Genomic DNA, 18610 nt, shown 5'->3' with positions numbered 1-18610 from the left:
GGTACAGGACCCCGAAGAAGCTCCTGTCCTCTACATAGACCAGTGTTTCCCAAGCAGGGTGGCCCTAGCTGTTGCAAAACTACAACTCCCAGCATGCCCCGTCCGGGCATGCTTGGAGTTGAAGTTTTGCAACAGCTGGAGGCTCCTTGCTTGGGAAACACTGACATAGACAGTGATTTACAGCTCCCAGCAGATCTTTCCTACTTTTATATGTAAGTATTTGCTTTATCTATATTAGTTATCTACTTATTTTTCTTCAATTCTCACTTTTTCCTATTTTTTGGATGACATTTTTGTGCCTTTAGAACCAATTACCAGGTTTCCATAGAGTTCTGGTCTCAACATACAATGGTTTCAACATACAATGGTCATCCCAGAACCAATTAATATTGTAACTTGAGGGACCACTGTATACAATTTCCTCTAGAGTATACAGCAGCTGATCAGTCCTGGAAGGGTTATAAATTAGTAATTTTCCAGTATGTATAGCTTTCTGACACCAGTTGATTAAAAAAAGAATTTTAAGCTGTACCTTTTCTAGTAAGTATTTAGTCTCCTCAAGTCTATAATCAGTCTGTAGTGAAAGAATTCTTGGATTGATAAAAAGTTGGCATGGCATGTTTCATAGCAGATAGCACCTGTAAAACCACTTTATAGCCATCTAAGTGACTTGGTTTTTCTATCATTGTTGGAAATGATTATTTTTATTTTTCATTTTTCCAATAAGCAGCACAAAGAGATTCAATGGAAAAAGTACCTTAAAACAAAAAAAAAAAGCACTATAAAAGGGATTGTATCTCCATTTGCTAATAAATGGGCTATTTCTATTAAACTAATCTCACAGGGGAGCTGTTCTATGTGATGTGGTGGATTTCTTAGAGAAAATAGAATTATATCAATAAAGCAGCCACATCAAAACCCAACGACTCATATGGACTTTATGTCTAAGCAGAAATACCAATCTCCTGGAAAATCAGGCATTTCAAAAATCCTGCTTTCTTTTTCCAGCCTTTTTCCAAGTAATGCTGAAGCTCACCCCAAAAATTCCATGTCTGTCCAAGACAGTGAATTGAGCTCTCTTATCCACAGCCATCATTTTTATTTTTCTGTACTTTTTATTATTAGTACAGATTAATCTGAGTGCTCTTGTAGCCTGCTCTTTTTTAATGTTAACGAGTTTTGATTTTACATAACGTGGAAACCCATCCAGCACAGCTTTCAAAACTTGGAGAACAAAGGTCAGGGTACTTAAGCATAATCATTTGGAGTTTCGTCCAACCTGTGACTAGTTGTTTCCAAGTGTTACATTGTGTTAGAGAAGAAAAAGGAAAATGAACCATTAAGAGATGTTAGGAGTTTGTCAGTCAGCATGCAAAGCTTTGGGGTCCAGCCGTATGTATTAACTTTGTCAGTACCAAAAAGGGTTCTCTTAGTTCAAGCATACATTTTGGCCAAATTACTGAGTTCATTTAAGTAAATCATTGTTATTTTTAATGATAACTATAACTATTGCTTAGATATATTTGTATTCCTTTCAAACACATATCACATTGAATGACAAGCCCATAAACAACACCTTCATTGATGTTGGTTGGTTGGCTCAGCTACTGTAGGTGCAGTCAAGGTTTATAGAAAGGCAGAAAAAAACATCTGAAAAAAAGCAAGGAGAAATCCATCTCACTTTATAAAAAAAATCCACACAACAGCGATACAATCCCCATGTCAATTTTAACATTAGTTACAGTAACACCAATGCATTTCAGGAAACTATGCCTTAGTCTTAACCCCTTCCTGACCCATGACATACATGTACATCATGACCTGGAAGGTTTTCTCGACCTATGACGTACATGTACGTCATGTAGATACTGGCCACTACTCGTGGCATCCCACCGCGCCTGGTAAGATGGTGGCTATCACTGATAGCCAGCCATCTTGCCTCGGTACCTAGGGGTTTTTTGTCCCCCCCCCTCAAAGCGATCGCTCCTATCAGCTAGTCAAATCTGACTAGCTGATGGCAGCGTTTTGCACAGAAAAATCCTGAGCAGCGCAGTGTGTGTGTCCCGATCACGGGGACCGGGAAACACACAGCTCTGCTAAGAGACCCCAGTGTCCCTTACCTGTCCCCCTCCCCCTGGTGTCCCTTACCCATCCTGAGTTGCCGACGTTGTGCCCACCGGCATGCTTTAGTTTCACTTTCTTTTTTTTTTTTGTAAAGAAGCTGTTTAGTTGTACAACAGCTCCCCCCAACAGCTCCCCCAGTGTCCTAAACCTGTTACTGCATGTTTAGTGCACTAGACACTAGGGGGAAGCTGTTGTAGAGAAGTAAAAAATAAATAAATTAAAATAATATATATACACGTATATATTCATGTATATATACTGTATTTATATACATATGTGTGTATTTATATATATATATATATGTATATATATATATATATATATATTTTTATGTGTATATATATATATATATATATATGCATATAATATATATATATATATATATATATATATATATATATATATATACACATATATATTCAAAATGTAATTGTTCCCCCCAAAAAAATTTTTTTTAACTTTGTAGAAAATTTTAAAAAATTATCATAATAATATAAGCCATCTAATGTTGTAATAACAGTAAAAGAATGTTTAACAAATGATTCCAGCATAAAGTAGACATGTTGACGACTGAATTAATAACTAAATTTATTTGGCATATGACTATTTCTCTTACAAGGAGAGAGTTTCAAACATAGGGAAATGAAAATTTTTCCAATTTTTCACAATATTTTTGAGTTTTTCACAAAAATCGCTTCATGTATCAACAAAAATTTACCCCTGTCTCAAAAAAACTTACACAATATGTCTCGAAAAAGCATTCTATGAATCACTTTTCCAGGTAAAAGTAGTTCAAAGTTATTACCACTTAAAGAGACACATGTCAGATTTGAAAAAATGGACTGGGTCATGAAGGCCAAAACTAGCTTGGTCATGAAGGGGTTAAAAGGGCTCTGGTAAGCTCACTATCATTGTACTCATGCATCTGGGCTTTCATTTTGTGACGGTCGTGGTCGCTACCCAGCACCATGACATTTTTGGCACTCACTTGAATCAGGTAGCTGTGAAGTGGCAATTTGGCTTGTACAGGTTGATTAAAATGTATAACAGGCCTGCACAACATAGTTTGTAAGGTTGAAAAAAAGACAAAATTCCATCGAGTTCAACCTAAAACCCTACTGTGTTGATCCAAAGGAAGATTCCTTCCTGACTCCAATATGGCAATTAGAATAATTGCCTGGATCAATGTTCTATACACACAAGTCTAGTATCTGTAACCTTTAATATTTTCCAGATCAACATCCAGTTCCTCCCTCCCCCATGAACTTGTTTGTTGAGTCAGACATCACAACATCATGTGGCAGACAGTTCCATAGTCTCAATGCTCTTACAGTAAAGAATCTCCATCTGTGATGATGGTAAAAGCTTCTTTCCTCTAGAGGATGCCTCCTTGTTCTGGTTACCTGCCCAGGTATAAAAAGATCACTAGAAAGATATCTGTACTGTATATTCATATATTTGAACATATATTTCACGGACCCCTCACTCCCGTGCCATTATATTTCAGCCCCCCCCCTCCCCGTGCCATTATATTTCAGCCCCCCCCCACCCCGGTGCCATTATATTTCAGCCCCCCCCCCATGCCATTATATTTCAGCCCCCCACCCCGTGCCATTATATTTCAGCCCCCCACCCCGTTCCATTATATTTCAGCCCCCCCACCATGTGCTATTATATTTCAGCCCCCCACCCCATGCCATTATATTTCAGCCCCCCCGTGCCATTATATTACACCCTCCCCTCCTTTGCCCCATCATTCACTGATTCACCAAACCCCCTCCCCCTGCTTTTACCTGTCCTCCGTCCCCATGTGCGCTCCGGCAGGCTCAGGGGTTGGCCTTGATGTTGCTGGTCCGCATCCTCAGTCCTGACGAAGGTGCGCACGATGAGTGACGTCATCACATGCGCCTACGGCGGGATGCCTACATCCTGCGCGGCACGCTATAGAACTGCAGTCTTTTTAGGAGTTTAGTGATGGGGCCCCGTTATATGTGAATTCCTCAGGGATTTAGGCCTGAAGAATTCACCTGCCCGATGCCCGGAACTGCATGTCCTGGGCATCAGGCGATACAATTTCCACATCCCTGATGACTGTATGTAGATTTACCATTTGTTTCATCATATCTCCTGTTCCACCACCACAGTTTTTAATTTGTCCAATGTGTTTATGGGTTTTATACGATTCTATGGATTGTATATGAGAAAATACAATAAAATAAAAACTAAATATAAAGATAAAATAAAATAGGATATGTTGTGTTATTTTGTCTGAATGTGTTCTTTTGGCCATCTTGTCAGGATTATCAAAGTGTGTTTAAAGGGGTACTCCGCCCCTAGACATCTTATCCCCTATCCAAAGGATTGGGGATAAGATGTCTGATCACTGGGGGTTTGGACGCTTGACCCCCGCGATCTCGGTCCGGCACCCTGGCATTCTGAGCTTTTATGTTCACAATGCCAGCTGCATTAGGTGGCCGTGGTTATCGCTACCCCTTCTTAAAGGGGTTATACAGGAAAAAAACTTTTTTTTATATAACAACTGGCTCCAGAAAGTTAAATAGATTTGTATATGACTTCTATTAAAAAATCTTAATCCTTTCAGTACTTATGAGCTTCTGAAGTTAAGGTTGTTCTTTTCTGTCTAAGTGCTTTCTGATGACACGTGTCTCGGGAACCGCCCAGTTTAGAAGAAAATCCCCAGAAGCTCATAAGTACTGAAAGGATTACGATTTTTTAATAGAAGTAATTTACAAATCTGTTTAACTTTCTGGAGCCCATCTGTTTAACTTTCCTGGATAACCCCTTTAATGTCTTACGAAGGGGGGTGACAGTTGTGGTCGCTCGTAATACAGATTACTTGGGTGTCAGACCAGAGATCCTGGGGGTCCCTGCAGCTGGAATTCCCATGATTTGACATTTTACCCCTATACTTTGGATTAGGGATATGATGTCTAGGGGCCCCTTTAAATTCAGAGACCTGTGTATTCATTGATTATAATGTTATATTCCATCAATGATTAAGTGACGATGTAGGGGCTGGGTGGTATGCCCCACTTATTGTTGTTTATACCTGCACTCTATCAGATATAGATTATGGTATAATATAAATGGATGGACAGTTTATATAATATTTAATAGAGAACATTTCACCCGACACATGAGAATGAAAATTGTCAACTGTGTCCTTTATCATTTGGTAGAATTTCTTAAAGTCAATGTTTTGTAGACAGATGGCTACCATGCAGCATTGGGCACCATCGCCAATAGTCTATAGATGCTATATGACAGAGCTTCCCATATCCACAGCACCCGATTCCACATGGCGCTGGTCACAAGCGGGAGACGGTGCTGTGGAGAATCAAGTCCAAGAATTTAACACTCTCTTTACTAAAATGACCCGTGAAACTGATTACCCCAAGGGTTAACATTAAAGGGTACCTCTCATCAAAAAAACTTTTGATATATTATAGATTAATGTATGCAGAATAACTTTACAATTGCATGTTATTAAAAAATATGCTTCTTTATATTTAATTTTCCACTTTGAAGAAATGACCACTAGAGGTCTCCCTACCAGTCCTGGCAACAAGCATTTCAGTCTCATTCTGGAGTCCTAAACACTACGATCTGCCAGTCTGCTTTGTTCACAAAGGAGAACACTCAGAGCTGCCAGTCTGCTTTGTTCATAGCCTGTTTGGCTGTGAACAAAGCAGGCTGGCAGCTCTGAGTGTTCAGGACTCCAGCATGAGTCAGAAATACTTGCTGACAGGACTGATCGGGAAAAATACAATAGAAAGAAGCATATTTTTCATTAACATGCTGTTGGAAAGTTATTCAACATTCATTAATCTAAAATATATCAAAAGTTTATTTGATGAGAGGTACCCTTTAAAGTATGATGAAAAAATAAAGTGTCCAAAATATCCACCACCTCTCTGTTCCAAATAAATATGGTGTCATCTATGTATCGTTTAACCCCTTAAGGACTCAGCCCATTTGGGCCTTAAGGACTCAGACAATTTTATTTTTACGTTTTCGTTTTTTCCTCCTCACCTTCAAAAAATCATAAATCTTTCATATTTTCATCCACAGACTAGAATGAGGCCAGTTGTCTGTTCTAATGCCATCACTCACTTTACCATAAAATGTATGATGTAACAAAAAAAAAATACTATTTGTGTGGTGAAATTAAAAAGAAAACCGCAATTTTGAAAATTTTGAAAGGTTTCGTTTTCACGCCGTACAATTTACGGTAAAAATGATATATGTTCTTTATTCTTTGGGTCAATACAATTAAAATGATACCCATGATTACATACTTTTCTATTACTGTTGCACTTAAAAAAAAATCGCAAACTGTTTAACCAAATTAGTGCGTTTAAAATCCCCCTATTTTGAAGAAATATAACTTTTTCATTTTTCCGTATAAGCAGCGGTATGAGGGCTCATTATTTGTGCCATAATTTGTATTTTGTATTGATACCATATTTGCTTATATAATACTTTAAACACATTTTTTATAATTTTTTTGGGAATAAAATGTTATAAAAAGCAACTATTTTGGACTTTTTTTTCTTTTACGTTCACGCTGTTCACCGTACGGTATAATTAAGATTTTATTTTAATAGTTGGGATATTTACGCACGCAGCGATACCAAATATGTATGTAAAATTCTATTGTATATGTACATATTTTTTTTTACACTTTTTTGGGGTGAAATCGGGAAAATGGGACAATTTACGTTTTTTTATTGGGAGAGGGGGTTTTTCACTTTTTTAAAACTTTTTTTTACTTTTATTTTTACACTTTAATAGTCCCCATAGGGGAATATTTATAGCAATCATTCAATTGCTAATACTGTTCAGTGCTATGCATAGGGCATAGCACTGATCAGTATTATCGGTAATCTTCTGCTCTGGTCTGCTCGATCGCAGACCAGAGCTGAAGACCTGTGGAAGGCAGCGGAGGCAAGTGACGGGACCTCCGGCTGCCATGCTGGATGATCGGATCGCCACGGCAGCGCTGCAGGCGATCCAATCATCCATTTTAGTGTCCGCAATGCTGCAGATGCCGTGATCTGTATTAATCACGGCATCTGAGGGGTTAATGCCGTGATCGCGGATGGCCGCCATTACCGGCGGGTCCCTGGCTGCTATCAGCAGCTGGTACCTTCCGCGCATGACCAGAGCATCGCTCCTATGCTCGCGGTTATGTATAGGACGTAAATGTACGTCCTGGTACGTTAAGTAGCAGCTCACCAGGCGTCGTTAAGGGGTTAAATAACACTAAATTCAATGTCCACCTATGGTGGCTATAAATAAAAATGTTTTCAAAAGCCTCCCCTTCTCTCCCCCTGGCTATCGGCGCCGCTGCCCCATTGCCGGCGCCGTTTCTCTCCCCCTGGCTATCGGCGCCGGCAATGGGGCACCGGCACCGATAGTCAGGGGGAGAGAACGGGCAGCGGCGCAGATAGCCAGGGGGAGAGAAGGGCCGGCAGCAGGGCTCTAGACCACAGGACAGGCAGAGGCAGAGAAGCGGGCAGCGACGGCCTCTCTCCCCCTGCCTTTCCTCGGGGTGTATCGGGGTATACGCATGCACACACACGCACCCTCATTTAACCAAGAATATTTGGGTAAAAAACTTTTTTTACCCAAATACCCTTGGTAAAATGAGGGTGCGTGTTATAGGCCAGTGCGTGGTATACCCCGATAAATACAGTACATATTACACACACATATATATATATATATATATATTATTTATATCTATCCCTTCACTTACTGAAGGATAAAATACAGAGTTGATGACATCACAATGACATCATAAAGACAGGTTCTATTCAGACAGACGCTCTGATGACTTTCCCTCATTCACTCGCTACTACTTACTCAGGAGAGTTACATGTGAGTGCGCAATCGCGATTTCTGCGATTCTAGAGATACTTTTTTCTTCGCATTCTTCATACAATGAAGGCAACAAAGAAGAGAAATCATTTAGAAAAAGAAGGAGCGATGAAGGAGGACAGAACTGCCATCGAGCGGAGAGATAATGGCCAGGAGACTAAGAAGCCAAAAAACAACAGGTTCTTAGGTTACCTGCGAAACCCTGGGACCTGGATGAGAAGAACTTCTGACAAAGAGAAGAGAAGTTTGAGTGAACTCTCAGGACCCAGCAATATTAATGTGATGGACGGCTAAGGTAGGACATCATGTAATGACCAGGGACTTGAGAAAGCCAAGAAAAGGCCAAGTGTCTTAGCCCTTCTGCAGACACCATGGAAGTGGCTTGCTGACCTAAAATGGAGAGGATCTTATGTACTCAACGAGGAAACTCCATACATTTCCTCCAAACCAGGTCACAAGGCATCAGCACAGGAAGCCAAGAAATGTCCAAGGGTCTCATTAGCCAAGCTACAGGCACCTTGGAAGTGGCTTGCTGATCTAAAATGGAGAGGATCATATGTGGTCAGAGAGGAAATCCCAGGACCCAGTACATCTAAAGAGCAGGAAAAAGATGATGAGGGGGATCATACCATCCTACAGCCTGGTACGTCATCTAAAATAGTCCCCCTATCACTACACTGCTTCACTTTACATGGTATACTTGGTAAAGGAGGTTATGGCAAAATCTACTTAGGAAGAGACATCATACGAAAGGAATATGTGGCCATTAAAGGAACAAAAAAGAAGTGGTTCACAAGATATGGACACACGTTCATAGAGCTCCATGTCCTCCAACTCTCCCACCAGTGCCCTTATTTAATCCATGGTCTGGCAGCCTTCCAATCACTAAGCTATGTTTACTATGCTATGGAGGTGGCCACCAGAGGGGATCTGCATAACTTTATCCTAAGCTACAGTCCTCTTGATGTCAGAACAGCAAAATTTATCACAGCTGAGGTGGTTTGTGGCATACAGTTCTTACACAGTAAAGACATTGTCCATAGGGACCTCAAACCAGGAAACATTCGTCTAACCCAAGATGGCCACATCAAAAAAACAGATTTTGGCCTTGCTGCGAGAGATGAATTCCGGAAGACCAGAGGTACACCAGGGTACGAAGCCCCAGAACTTGTAAAGAACAAGGCACATGGGAGAGGAGTGGACTACTATTCCATTGGCACTATGTATATAAAAAGCAGGCGGGCTCAGCATCATACACAAAGGGGTGCTATTAAGTGTACCAAATAACATAACTACACAAAAAAAAGAGAGAAAGAAATACGCAATATAATGCACACCCACGGTAACTGTAATCCAAAAGGTATATCTTTATTACATATAAATAGTACAAAAAGCAGACAATACAGTTAAAACCAATTAAAAAAGGCCCAATTGACCACTGCACAAACGAGGGGGGGGGGGGGGGGAACCCCCTAACAAAAAGAAGGGGAGAAACCCCACCCAGGGCACCTGCCTCCACAAATAAACAGGTTATCAACCTATCATGCAACAAGAATGTTAAATCAATACAGTCCTGTCCCCACAACACCAATAATGTATATACAACCTGAGTATCCTTAATATATAGCACAGGGGACTGGTAGTAGAGGACAATAGATGGAGGAGTAGTACGGCAGGTGCCCCCCTAGAGACCCCACGCGTTCCGTTGCCCGTCAGCAACTTCCTAAGGGCTCATCCACACTGCAGACATTTAGTCAGCAGAATGTCCACTTGCAGCATGCGCCGCTGAATGTCCGCTGCAGTGATTCCACAGTATGCACAGAGCAGCAGAATCCCATTGAAAACAATAGGACTCTACTGTAAGCGGATTTCTGCAGCTGAATTCTGCAAGCAGAATGCCCCCCCCCCCCAGACCCCTTAGTCCTCCTCCAGACCCTTCTTTTTCAGACCCTTAAGTCCCACAGACCCTCATTCTTTCTTCTCTAGACCTCTTTGCCCCCCCCAGGTTCCCAAGTCTCCCCAAAACTACTCTGTTGCTTTCTCCTCCACACTTTCCTGCCCCTCCCCCTGTAATTCGCAAAACTCCCCTGCCACCCACAGTGATCCTTTATACTACTCTGCCAACCCTCACCCCTGTCATCCTCTTCTTCTTTTCCAGCCCCCCTCTGTCCTCCTCCTTGCTCCCTTTTCCAACCCCCTGTCTTCCTCCATGCTCCCTTTTCCAACCCCCTGTCTTCCTCCATGGTCCCTTTTCCAACCCCCTGTCTTCCTCCATGCTCCCTTTTCCAACCCCCTGTCTTCCTCCATGCTCCCTTTTCCAACCCCCTGTCTTCCTCCATGCTCCCTTTTCCAACCCCCTGTCTTCCTCCATTCTCCCTTTTCCAACCCCTTGTCCTCCTCCATGCTCCTTTTCGCACCCCCTCTTCTCCTCCATGCTCCTTTTTCCAACCTCCCTGTTCTCCTCCATGCTCCTTTTCAACCCCCCGCCCCCTGTCCTCCCTATGCTCCTTTTTCCAACCTCCTTGTCCTCCTCCCCCCCCCCCTCTGTCATACGGGGGGTGTTGGAAAAAGGAGCATGGAGGAGGACAGGGGGGGTTAGAAAGGGAGCATGGAGGAGGACACGGGGGTTGGGAAAGGAGCATGGAGGAGGACATTGGGGGCGTTCGCAAAGGAGCATGGAGGAGGACAAGGGGGTTGGAAAAAGGAGCATGGAGGAGGACAAGGGGGGGTTAGAAAAGCAGCGTGGAGGAGGATGTGGGGGTTAGAAAAGGGGCATGGAGGAGGACAGGGTTTTTTTTTTAAAAGGAGCATGGAGGAGGACAAGGGGGGTTAGAAAAGGAGCATGGAGGAGGATGTGGGGGTTAGAAAAGGGGCATGGAGGAGGACAGTTTTTTTTTAAAAGGAGCATGGAGGAGGACAAGGGGGTTGGAAAAAGGAGCATGGAGGAGGACACGGGGGTTGGAAAAAGAAGCATGGGGGAGGACGGGGGGGTCGAAAAGGAGCATGGAGGACAGGGGGGTTGGAAAAATAGCATGGAGGAGGACAGGGGGTTGGAAAAGGGAGCATGGAGGAGGACAGGGGGTTGGAAAAGGGAGCATGGAGGAGGACAGGGGGTTGGAAAAGGAGCATGGAGGAGGACAAGGGGGTTGGAAAAGGAGCATAGAGGAAGACGGGGGTTTGGAAAAGGAGCATGGAGGACGGGGGGTTGGAAAAAGGAGCATGGAGGAGGACAGGGGGTTGGAAAAGGAGCATGGAGGAGGACAAGGGGGTTGGAAAAGGAGCATAGAGGAAGACGGGGGTTTGGAAAAGGAGCATGGGGGACAGGGGGGTTGGAAAAGGAGCATGGAGGAGGACAGGGGGTTGGAAAAGGGAGCATGGAGGAGGACAGGGGGTTGGAAAAGGGAGCATGGAGGAGGACAGAGGGGGGCTGGAAAAGAAGAAGAGGACGACAGAGGGGTGAGGGTTGGCAGAGGAGAATGAAGGATCACTGGGGGTGGCAGGGGAGTTTTGCGAATTACAGGGGGAGGGGCAGGAAAGTGTGGAGGAGAAAGCAACAGAGTAGTTTTGGGGAGACTTGGGAACCTGGGGGGGGGGGGGGCAAAGAGGTCTAGAGAAGAAAGAATGAGGGTCTGTGGAACTTAGGGGTCTGAAAAAGAAGGGTCTGGAGGAGGACTAAGGGGTCTGGGGGGGGGGGGAGCATAAGCTCTTTCCACACTGCGGACATTCTGCTGGCAGAATTCAGCTGCAGAAATCCGCTTGCAGTAGAGTCCTATTGCTTTCAATGGGAAGATGTAGCTGGAAGAAGACCTGGCTTCTGGGACAGATGAAGAAGAAAAGAAAAGAAAAGGAAAGACCACATAGAAGATGTCTCTTGTGAGTCAAATCACTGTTTAGTCTGTCTGTTTCCCATCATTGCTGTAGTCACTTGTAAGATTAGCAGGGGTTATTGGGGAAACTGTACCCCAACCTGCGGATTTCCTGCTGTTACAAAACAACAGTGAAGAGTGAACCGGTCCGGGCTGTCCTTCTTCTCCGGCGGTCATCTTCTCCACTCCGGGCAGGCTCCGGCCTAGTACGCTGCATAGACGTCGCTGCGCAGTGACGCCTGTGCGCAGCGACGCACCTGACGTCATGGCGTAGCGGCGTCTATGCAGTGTACTAGGCCGGAGCCTGCCCGGACTGGAGAAGATGACCGCCGGAGAAGAAGGACAGCCCAGACCGGTTCACCCTCCACCCGGAACGCCCCCGGACACTATGGATGGCCCGGACCACCCCCATTACGGGTAAGTTTAATTTTTTTATTGACTCGGAGGGTGGGGGAGGGGCCCGACCGGTATAGCGGTATGGGCAAAAATCCATACAGGTATACCGCCCAGCATAACGGTGGGGGGTGCGACGTGGTGGGTCGGGGGTGCGGTGCGGCGGGTCGGGGGGGGGGGAGTGGCGGTCGCGGTGCGGTGGGGGCGGTGCGGGGGGCGGGGCATTATCGGCTTATCGGCAAGGTAATTGCCGATACCAATAATGCCCAAAATCGTGATTGTCGGCCGATAATATCGGCCATACCGATAATCGGTCGATCCCTAGTCTAATATACCCGGGCCTATTTTTGGTCCCAGTCAGGCCCTTCTTGCCTCATTAATTGTAGTGTGTTGTGTGAAGCACAGCTGCCCTGCACTTGAGAAGACAACTGACAAGCCGCTTTGTCCAAATCACTATGCTGGCCAGCCAGCCGCAGCCGGTACGGCCGCTTTATCCCTTAAGGACACGGCATGCTGTAAATATACTGCACTGCAGCATGTAACTTTGTGCACAGCGCCGTGCCCTTAAGGCTTGGCTATGAAGTGAGCGCAGGAGCTTTAGGGTTAGTTGGGGGGCCTAGGACAACTTTTTGCTTCATGGCCCTGTGGTTTATAGCTACGCCCCTGATTGCCCCTAAGATGTATTTTCTCCAAACTAAACCCCAAGGTTGATAACCTATCTTGGTACTGTAATCCTCCCATACCATAATGACCTCAATATTTTTATCACAAAATCTACATTGAAACAAAAAACTTTTAAGGGCATTCATTTCTACACAGTCCACTCTGTAAAAATTACATTTTATCTTTATTCTGTATGTGTTCTGTACTGTTCTTACGATCACAATGATACTCAAATTCTATACGTTTCTTTTGCTTTAGTTCTTTTTTTTTCTTTTTTTTTCATAAATAGTTTTTTTTTATTAAAGTCTTTTGTTTCAAAAACAGCACACAAGCAGTATAGCATGAGTAAAAGTGTACAAGTCATACGTTAATCAAATGCACAAATTATGCAATAGTTGCTTGAATACAGGAACAAAACAGAGTATTACAAAAGAATAATAAAAACAAATAAACAAAGTATTGACAAGTCAGCTTGCTAGCCTGTCGCATAATAATAGGTGTATAATGGTCATATGAATTCCGATTAACTAGTTATACATTATATTATAAACATTTGGCACATGTCCTACAGCAGGTATAGCAGGTATAATGAGTATGTGGAGAGGCTAATTGGTACTTAGAAAGCAACGAATGGTAGGCGCGGATACTAGTAAAAATGCACACTCGTATTGTAACATATGTGTTACGATTCGGCAGGCTGGATGTGGATCCTCTGTGTCAGCGAGGGATTGGCGTGGACCGTGTCGGTGGACCGGTTCTAAGTTGCTACTGGTTTTCACCAGAGCCCGCCGCAAAGCGGGATGGTCTTGCTGCGGCGGTAGCAACCAGGTCGTATCCACCGGCAACGGCTCAACCTCGCTGACTGCTGAGAAGGCGTGGGACAGAAGGACTAGACAGAGGCAAGGTCAGACGTAGCAGAAGGTCGGGACAGGCGGCAAGGTTCGTAGTCAAAGTGGATAGCAGGAGATCTGGAACACAGGCTTTGGACAACACTAAACGCTTTCACTGGCACAAGGCAACAAGATCTGGCAAGGAAGTGCAGGGGAAGTGAGGTAATATAGACAGGGAGCAGGTGGAAGCTAATTAGGCTGATTGGGCCAGGCACCAATCATTGGTGCACTGGCCCTTTAAATCTAGGAGAGCTGGCGCGTGCGCGCCCTAGAGAGCGGAGCCGCGCGCGCCAGAACATGACAGCCGGGGATCGGGACGGGTAAGTGACTTGGGATGCGATTCGCGAGCGGGCGCGTCCCGCTATGCAAATCGCATCCCCGCCGGCAATGTCAGTGCAGCGCTCCCGGTCAGCGGGTCTGACCGGGGCGCTGCAGAGAGAGAGACGCCTGGAGCGCTCCGGGGAGGAGCAGGGACCCGGAGCGCTCGGCGTAACAATATGTTATTAAAAGTTTCGACAGTGTGGGGAGGATATCCAATTCGTCCACCTCTGTAGGAACTTTTGGTAACGGCCAGAACCCAGAGCAATAATCTTTTCGTATGAGAAGGTAGTATTTATCTTATTAATTAGGTTATCAATGGTTGTGGTTTTGTCTGATCTCCATTCAGTGACGTGTGGGGGGGTCCAAGGGATTGGGCATCCCAAGGTGTTTGACAGCAAATTTTTACATGCATTCCAAAATGTGTGTAACCGGGGGCATGTCCATAGCATATGATATAATGTGCCGATAGAGTTACAGCCCTGCCAGGATGTAGGAGGTGTATTCGGATATATATGCGAGAGGCGGTCTGGGGTATAGTACCATCGCAAGATGGTTTTCAGGGCAGACTCTATATGCGTGGAACATAAGAAAGTAGAGTGTATGGTTTTGAATGCACTTTGCCATTCCTCTCCAGAAAAGGAGAGTCTAAGTCCCTCTCCCAAAGTCGCAGTGGGTAAGTTTTAGTGAAGTTAGATGAATTGAGCATATTATTGTATAAAGGTTTTAAACCCTTAAGGGGAGTGGCTAATTGTTTGATGGCAGACCCGTCTAATGGGGATGTAGAGGGTAGCAAAGTTTGTAGGAAATGTCGGACTTGAAGGAACTTATAGAACTCCCTAGATGGAAGGTTATACCATTCGCTCAGGGTTTAAATTGTAGAAAGATGCATAGAGTCATGAAGCATTTCCACATGTGTCACCCCCTGTGCTATCCACAGGGACAGGTCTAGATAAGGAATAATGGATTGGAGTATGGTTCCCCTCACAGGGAGGGTAGATGGCGTAGAACTATGTATATAATCAACCCATGCGAGATAGGATGCTTTAATAAGAGGGTTCGTCAGAATTGGGGAGGGGGGGGGCAGATCCCAATACAGCAGAAATAATAAATCTTTAGTGTGATATGGTGCAATGGAGCAATTTTCAAGTTCCACCCAAGGGAGCTCCAACTCAGTGCTCCATAATGCCACAACATAGACACCAGAGTAGTTATATAATAAATTCTTAAATCAGGGGAGCCGAGTCCACCCATAGATGACATTTTTTTAAATATATTCACTGCTAACCCTGGTCTCTTGTTGGCCCATATGAAAGAAGAAAGTAGTTTTTGAGCAGCAGAAAAAAAGATAGTTGGGAGGAGAATAGGAAGGGTACGGAACAGGTAGAGAAATCGAGGGAGTAGAAACATCTTAAAAGTGGCGACCCTGCCCACCCACGAAATTTCAGACTTTGCCAGTCTATCAGCTTCAGTTGAGATTGAGGTCAACAGTGGGACATAATTTTCCTTGTATAGCGATGCGTGAGGGTATGATAGGTGTATACCTAAATGTTGCAAAGATACAGATTGCCAATCAAAAGGGAAGGGAGATTTGAGGGAAGAGATCAGGAGCGGGGAAAGGTTGAAAAAAAGCTTGTGTTTTATTATGGTTTAAATGATAATATGATATGGTCCCAAACAACGAAATATTCAGCATGACAGCTGGCAGGGAAACCACAGGGTTGGTCAATAAGAGAATCACGTCATCCGCATATAGCAAGATAACATGGAATCTCCCACCAACATTGACGCCAGAGATGCCCCCATCAAGTCTAATGGCTTGAGCCAAAGGCTCCATGGAGAGAATATAAATGAGAGGTGATAGTGGACATCCCTGGAGAGATCCATTAGTTATTGTAAAGGTATTGGAAAGGGAACCATTAGCTAATACTTTCGCAGAGGGTGAAGAATGAAGAGATAGGAGTGCTGACAAGATGCCACCCGAAAATCCCATATGCTGGAGAGCCGAGAAGGCGTACGACCACCGCAGGCGGTCGAAGGCCTTCTCAAAATCTAATGCTAAAATTAAGGCAGGGCTATCTGTCCTCTCAAGATGGTAAAGTATATTGAGAAGGCGCCTGGTGTTGTCGGAGGCTTGTCTGCCTGTGACAAAGCCAGATTGGTCTGTATTAATCAAAGATGGGAGTAGCGGAGAAATTCCAGAGGCAAGTAATTTAGCGTAAATTTTGACATCCTGGTTCAATAAGGAAATTGGCCGGAAATTTTGAGGGCGATCTGGGGTTTTTCCAGGTTTAGGCAGGGTGGTAATAGTTGCTTGTAAGTTTTCTGTTGGGAGTTTACCTGAGATCATGGCTGCTTGACAGAAAGCTGCTAAATGTGGTGCCAGGAGTGATTTAAATTTTTTGTAGTATGAATTAATAAAGCCATCTGGGCCTGGCACCTTATCTGTTGGGAGAGAGGTTATGACACGCAGAACCTCCTCAGTAGATATCTCTGCATTTAGAGAAGATAATTGCGAGGGAGAAAGTTTAGGTAGATTAAGACGGGATAAATATGTGTTAGTTAGAGTGGCAATATCAGGAGGAGAAGTTACAGAGTTACGAAGATTGTATAGGTGAGAATAAAAGGTTTGGAAATATCCGTCGGGGTGTATAACTTCTCATTTGTAGTCAGTTGTAACAGAAATGGTATGCGGGCACGTAATTGTCGCTTTTTTAATCTACTAGCGAGCACTTTTCCAGCTTTGTTATTTTGTTATTTTATCTGGCTTGCAATTTGCGGTAAGATTTTTCATATGTGGTCAATAAGTGATCTCGGCATAGTTCAGCTACAGTGCGAGCGGCCTCATTAGATGGGGATGTGATATTAATTTGTTCAGCTTGTCGTAATCGGGATACTATATCATTTATTTGTTTCTCACGTTCTTTCTTTAAAATGGAGTTGTATTTTATGCAGTAACCTCGAATAACTGCTTTATGGCAGTTCCAAAGTACCACTGGGTCTGAGACAGTCTGACTGTTAATACTGAAGTAATCAGAAATGACTTGTTGCCGTTTGTGAGCATAGGTAGGATTGGACCACAGAAAGGGATTACTCCGCCAAGTGTATGAGGGAGGCAATGATGAGACATCCCTAAGTTGTAGTGTAATTGTGGCATGGTCTGACCATTTGATCTCCTCTATGGAGGATTTCATAGCATTAGCCAGCAGAGATCTATCTAAGAGGAACATATCAATACGTGAGTATGTGTTGTGCACTCCAGATAAAAATGTAAAAAAAAATTAATTAACATGTTGGATTCGCCAAATGTCATATAGATCAAGTTAAGCAAGAAGTGAGGACATAGAAGGGGAAGAAAGGCGAGAGAGTGAAGAAGAGTCAACAGAAGGGTCAGCAATAGTATTAAAGTCCCCACAAGCGTCCAAGGATCCCCACGAGGGCAACTGAGCTGTCTGCAGTAGGCGTTTAATAAATCTCTGTTGTCCTACATTGGGAGCATACATAGATATAATTGTATATTTTGCTGCACCGATGGAGCATCTGAGGATCACATACCTGCCCTGGGGGTCTGATACTACGTCTTGTAGAGTGAATGCCACAGCGATCAAAACTCCACGGGACTTAGCGTTCAAATGAGAGTGAAATACGTGAGAGAAAGCAGAGTGTTTTATGCGGGGTGCATCTTTAACTAATAAGTGAGTTTCTTGGACACACAAGATATCACATTTCGTATTTTGCGCCTCCTTCCACATGTAAGAACGTTTATGCGGGGAATTCAAACCATTCGCATTAATGCTAGTGAACGTTATAGCCATAATGGTACAATAAAGATTAAAGCATAACACTGTTGCATGTGATGTACATAGAGGGGATAGGAAGCACCTCCCAGCAAGCGTGCGCCTATCAGATTACGGCAGAACATGTACCAGGAACCAAATATGTATGTAGACATCAATAAAGCGGAAAAAACATAAACCAACACTCTAAATACACAGAAACAAATGACACATATAGGCAAGTGCCGTTATCCAAGGAGTGGGGTCAGAGTCCACTCTGAAGCCAAAGGTCATAGGCCCATCACCAGAGCCCGCCCAACCAGAAATTTTGAAAAACACCATCCGGACATCATGAAAGTCATGTCGTGTACCATTCCTTTCCCAGAGGCGTAGATCTGCTGACTTTGTTTGGAGATGATGTGATAATGGGAGCAATGTTCCAAGATTTAAGAAGGTCTTCGCCCTCCGCGAGGGTGCGTATCACAGAAGTCTTATTGTCTCTCCGTATCAGAAGTCGGAGGAGAAATCCTCACCTGTAGAGAATTTTTGCAGAACTGAGTGCAGTGGTAATAGGCAACAAAGCTCTCCTGGCTTGTAAAGTAGCAGCAGAAAGGTCAGCATATGCAGAGACACGATGGTATGGTGCCGGGAGACCATTTTTTTCCCTTGTGAACTC

The sequence above is a fragment of the Hyla sarda genome, chromosome 9, assembly GCF_029499605.1.
Source record: "Hyla sarda isolate aHylSar1 chromosome 9, aHylSar1.hap1, whole genome shotgun sequence".
Classification (NCBI taxonomy): domain Eukaryota; kingdom Metazoa; phylum Chordata; class Amphibia; order Anura; family Hylidae; genus Hyla; species Hyla sarda.
This window is presented reverse-complemented; position numbering follows the sequence as displayed.